This window comes from Somniosus microcephalus, chromosome 1 (genome assembly GCF_052327205.1).
Source record: "Somniosus microcephalus isolate GS21.2 chromosome 1, FLI_Smic_1.0, whole genome shotgun sequence".
Lineage (NCBI taxonomy): Eukaryota > Metazoa > Chordata > Chondrichthyes > Squaliformes > Somniosidae > Somniosus > Somniosus microcephalus.
Window position 1 is genome coordinate 114,094,732 of NC_140987.1, and position 6,285 is coordinate 114,101,016.

The window sequence follows — 6,285 nt, forward strand, 5'->3', positions numbered from 1 at the left end:
TTCTCCACAGTCTGTGTCTTCTTATACATGGACGTAACATTGACGACGCGGCAGGTTCGAACCTACCTGCAACTCTGCATCTCCTCCCGGGGATTCGTTCCTGGAGATCAGTGGATTGGAGGTCAAGGCCAGAGACTCGGGCGTCGACCACGGGCAACCGCCCAGTCATCCAGCAGAGACTCAAGAATTGCGGGGGAGGCTGTCGAGAGCCAGGCTTGGCTTTCCAGTCGAGGTGGTCAAGCGAAACAGGCTGGCAACAGGTAGTGCGCAGATGCTTCCCGGACAGCGGCGGGCTAGAGCCCGACCGAGCGGCACAGCAAAGGGCTGAGCAGCGTCGACGGGGGAGAGAGAGAGAGGGCAGAGCGCACAGGGCACAGCCGGTGTTCAGGGGCCGAGCAGCGTCGGAGAGAGGGAGAGAGAGAGACGCACAGAAACCCGCGAGGCGCCGCCATTGCGATGAGAACCTCCGGGAGCAGCGTCGGCAGCAGCGGGGGAGGAAGGAAAGCGTGGGAGACGCCATTTTAAGCCATTGGGAGACGCCATTTTAAACCACACCCAAAATGCCGAAGAGTGGCAATATCACCGCATTTGACAATGAAGTCGAAGATTGGACTACATATGTCGAACGAATAGAGGTGTACTGCAAGGCAAATGGGGTGTCAGATGACAAGAAAGCATCGGTATTGTTAAATTTAATGGGTGCAAAGACGTATGGTTTATTACGAATCTAGTAACCCCAACGAAGCCAATGGAAAAGAGTTTTGAAGACTTAGTAACGATACTAAAGGAACATTTAAACCCCACACCGCTGCTGATAGCAGAAAGATTCAAGTTTCAGAAACGGAACCAGCATAAGGATGAAAGCAATGCTGATTATTTAACAGAACTGCGCAAACTATCGAAACACTGCCAGTTTGGAGCGGGACTGACAGATGCCTTAAGGGACAAGTTTGTGTGTGGGCTTCAAAGTGAAGCAACCCAGAAACGGCTTTTATCTGAAAAGGACCTTACGCTAGAAAAGGCTTTCAGCATTGCAGTATCATATGAAGCAGCAGCACGGGGCGCTGCAGAGATACAACAGAGACCGCAAAAATATGGTACAAACGAAATGTCATAAGGAACAGAGAAGTGCTATCGCTGCGGCAGAACAACACATGACCAGAATGATTGCTGGTTCAAAGACAAAGTGTGCAGACAGTGTGGAAAAGTACGACACATAGCACGAGTCTGCAGGTCGGGAAAGAAAACCAGCAATAAGAAACCTACCAAAGGAAAGTACCAGAAGGTACATAAGATGACGGAGAATAGTTCAAATGAACAAAAGAGTGATAACGACTCCGAAAGCAGGGAACTGAGTTGTCTGAAACTACATAATGTGATCACAACGGAGGATCACCAAACCATTTGGGTCACTCTTAAGATAGCAGGAGTCCAGGTAAAGATGGAATTGGACACAGGATCAGCCCTAACAGTCATAAACCGACGGGACTACGAGCGGCTATTCTCACACATACCCTTGAGAGACACAAAAATTATTTTGAAGATGTACACGGGGCAAAAAGTCTACCCCAAAGGAAAAATAAGGGTGACCATCATATATAGCGGTAAGGAAACACCAAAACTAGACCTGTATGTATTGCAAGATGGAGGACCACCATTACTGGGACGTGAATGGATCCGGAAAATACAACTGGATTGGCATTCCATACAGGCACTGACTGTGGCTGACAAAAAGGATGACGACATCACAACTGGGCGACTGTCAAAGATCCTAACTGACGCGAAAGAAGTGTTCCAGCAAGGACTCGGAACACTAAAAGGCATGACAGCGACGATTAAAATTGAAGAAAACGCAAGCCCAAAATTTTTTAAGGCCAGACCGGTACCTTATGCGATCCGCCCAGCTGTCGAAGCAGAGCTGGAGAGTCTGGAACGTTCAGCTGTACTGTCCAAGGTAGACTGGAGCAAGTGGGCTACACCCATCGTCCCTGTGATGAAAAAGTCGTTGAGCAGCACGCCTGGGGAACCAAAGAAGTTTCGCATCTGTGGGGACTTTAAGGTAACAGTGAACCCGGTCCTTCACACCGTACAATATCCACTTCCGCAGATTGAAGATATTTTCGCCTCGCTATCTGGAGGGAAACGCTTCACTAAGATTGATCTGGCCCAGGCGTATCTGCAAATGGAGGTAGAAGAAGCATCAAAAAAATACCTCACAATCAACACCCATAAAGGTCTCTACCAAGACAACCGGCTGGTATTCGGGGTAGCATCAGCTCCGGCTATTTGGCAGAGGGCAATGGAACAAGTCCTGCAAGGGATCCCAGGGACCCAGTGTTATTTGGACGACATCCTGGTCACAGGCGAAAATTACAGTGATCACCTCGCCAACCTGGAGCAGGTGCTCACTAGATTGCAGGAATATGGGCTCCGAGCTAACCGCCCCAAATGCGAGTTTTTTAGAAAACAAATCTCGTATTGTGGTCACGTTATCGATAAAGAGGAGTTACATAAGTCCCCAGAGAAGATTGAGGCAGTAGTCAAGGCTCCAGCACTGGAAAATGTGTCAGAACTGAGGTCGTTCCTCGGGCTGGTAAACTACTGCCATAAGTTCTTGCCAAATTTGTCTACAATACTACACCCACTGAACACCCTACTGCAAACTGGGGTGCCATGGAAGTGGAGTGACGAATGTAGACGAGCTTTCCAGAAGAGCAAACCACTAATCACATCGAAAGAGGTATTGGCCCATTACAACCCAGCATTACCAATTCAGTTGGCATGTGATGCGTCACCCTACGGCATTGGAGCGGTGCTGTCGCACAAATTCTCGGAGGGCTCAGAGAGGCCAATAGCCTTTGCGTCACGATCACTAACCTCAGCCGAGCGTAACTACGCCCAGATTGACAAGAAGGCCCTCAGCCTAGTGTGGGGAGTGAAAAAGTTCAATCACTATCTGCACGGGCAGAAATTCACCTTGCTGACTGAGCACCAGCCTCTTGTCTCCATTTTTAATCCGAAGAAGGGCGTTCCGGTGATGACTGCGCGACGACTACAAAGATGGTCACTTTTTCGAGGGGCGCACCACTATGAGATTGAATATAAGGGCATGAAACAGCATGGAAATGCTGATGGGCTATCACGCCTGCCACTGCCTACTGCGGAGGAAGCACCAGCAGTGGATACTGTCGAAATATTCCATTCGACTATAGTTGAATACCTACCGGTAACTAACGCTTGTATCGAAAAGGAAACCCGAAATGACCCGACACTGTCTCGGGTATATGATTTGACGGTGAAGGGATGGCCAGCACATGGCGACTCACTGTTGCCAGCATTCGCGACAAGGAGAGAACAGCTGTCAGTGTGCCGGGGGACATTGATGTGTGGATCCCGAGTGGTAATTCCACCCAAGTTAAGGGATAGAGTGCTCAATGAGCTTCATGAGGGTCATCTGGGAGGGGTAAAAATGAAAAGCCTAGCCAAGGCTTATGTGTGGTGGCCGGGAATCGATAAACAAATCGAGGACCTGACCAAGAGCTGCTCAGGATGCCACAAAGACCAAAATGCACCACCACAGGCCCCTCTACACCCATGGGAGTGGCCCTCATCTCCATGGCAACGGGTGCATATTGATTTTGCTGGTCCATTCATGGACTCAATGTTTTTAATAGCCGTGGATGCGCACTCGAAATGGCCTGAGGTCATCAAAATGTCCTCCACCACCACGGAGAAAACTATTGCAGTCCTACGGACCATTTTTGCCAGGAATGGCTTGCCAGAACAGATTTGCTCCGACAACGGACCACAGTTTGTGTCCGAAGAGTTCCGGAGCTTCTTGAAAAAGAATGGGGTAAGGCATTACACATCCGCCCTGTATCACCCAGCCACAAATGGATTAGCTGAGAGGTTCGTACAAACCTTTAAGAAGGCAATAAAGGCTATGTACAATGACAACATTCCGCTGAAGCACAAGGCGGACAATTTCCTGTTCGCCTACCGGAATGCGACACATGCATTCACCAACCAGGCCCCAGCCATGATGTTCTTTAACCGAAGGTTAAGATCTCGCCTGGATTTGCTCAGACCAAACGTACGAAGAGATGTTGAGAGTAAGCAATTCCAGCACATCCATTAGAAGCCAAAAAGGAGCTTCTGTGTAGGGCAACCAGTCTTGGCCCGCGACTACCGAACAGAAAAATGGCAGCCAGGAACGATATGCACACGGCAGGGCCCACTAATGTACACAGTGGACGTTGGGGAGAGCATCGTGAGACGCCATGCTGACCAGATCCTAGACTCACAGGAACAAGTCAACCCCATGCCTCGCCCATACGTACCTGGTGATGAACCCGACGTACAGGTAGCATCTACCCCAGAAACAGTAGCATCGGAAGATGATGAACCAACCGACGACAGGCGGCCAGAATCGCCTCCGCACCAAGAGCAAGACACTCGGGAAAGGCGCTATCCAGAAAGGATCAGGAAGCCTCCCCAAAGACTGAATTTATAAATAGACTATTTTCAGCTATTGTAAGGTATGTACCTTTAAGGGGGGAACTACTTTTTACAGCTCATGTATACTTTATAACCGGCAGTGACCACACCTGTATATAACGCTGAGTAGTAATCTGTACAGATCAGTTGCAGTCTGAGCTGCTGTGTATGTACCTTTAAGAGAAGAACTGATTCTATACTGCAGTACCGGCAGTGACCACCCCTGTATATAAAGCCATAGCAGGCTTCTGTACTTCAGTCTTAAGTTACCCTCTGTTCAGTAAATACCTGTTATCATTGTTCTCCTGCAGTCCGTGTATTATTTATACTCGGACACTATATTGGCGATGAACAGGTTCGAACTCACCTGCAGTACTGCATCACCTCACGGGGATCTTTCCCTGAGAAGAAGCTTCTTGGAGGTCAAAGTCAGAACAACGGGCGTCGACCGCGGGCAACCGCCCAAGGATCCATCGGAGTTCGGAGAGTTGCAGGAGAGGCTGTGGAGAGCTGGGCTTGGCTCCCCAGTCAAGGTGTTCCAGCAAATCGTGCTGGTAGCAGGTAGTGCGCTGACCCTTCCGGACTGCGGCGGGCTCGAGCTCGATCGAACGGCTCTGCAAAGGGGCCGTGCAGCGTTGTCGGGAGGAAAAGAGAGAGAGAGAGGGTGGAGGGCACGGTCGGTGCTCATGAACCGGGCAGTGTAGCGAAAATAAAACAAGGGGAAGGAAAAGTGAGATGCGCCGAAGCCGCGGGTCGCCGCCATTACCCTACAGAACGCAAGGAGCAGCGTGGCAGCAAGGGGAACAAGGAATAGCGTGGGAGGCGCCATTTTATTCCATTGGGAAGAAGGAAAAGCGCGGGAGGCGCCATTTTAATCCATTGGTGAGGAAGAAAAAAGCGCAGGAGGCGCCATTTTAAATCACCCAAGATGCCGAAAAGTGGCAGTATCACTGCTTTCGACAACGAGGTAGAAGACTGGACCACGTATGTGGAAAGAATTGAAGTGTACTGCAAGGCAAATGAGGTGGCCGATGGAAAGAAGGCGGCGGTATTATTAAATTTGATGGGCGCGAGAACGTACGGCCTATTGCGGAATTTAATTACACCAGCTAAACCAATGGAGAAAAGTTTTGAAGAGATTGTTAATATCTTACAGGAACACCTAAACCCTACACTGCTGCTGATAGCAGAAAGCTTCAAGTTCCATAAAAGAAACCAGCACAAAGATGAGAGCAATGCTGACTATCTTACGGAACTACGCATGTTATCAAAGCACTGCCAGTTCGGAGCAGGACTGGCAGACACCTTACGGGATAAGTTTGTCTGTGGGCTCCAGAGTGAAGGAACCCAGAAACGACTACTTTCAGAGAAGGTTCAAAACGCTCCACCACAGGCCCCGCTACATCCATGGGAGTGGCCCTCATCTCCATGGCAACGGGTACACATTGATTTTGCTGGTCCATTTATGGACTCAATGTTCCTAATCGCTGTGGACGCCCATTCGAAATGGCCAGAGGTCATCAAAATGTCCTCCACCACCATGGAAAAAACTGTTGCAGTCCTGCGGACCATCTTCGCCAGGAATGGCTTGCCAGACAGATTTGCTCCGACAATGGGCCACAGTTTGTGTCCGAGGATTTCCGGAGATTTCTGAGGAATAATGGGGTGAAACATTACACATCTGCCCCATATCATCCAGCCACAAATGGATTGGCTGAGAGGTTTGTTCAGACCTTTAAAAAGGCAATAAAGGCAATGTATAATGACGACATACCACTACAACACAAG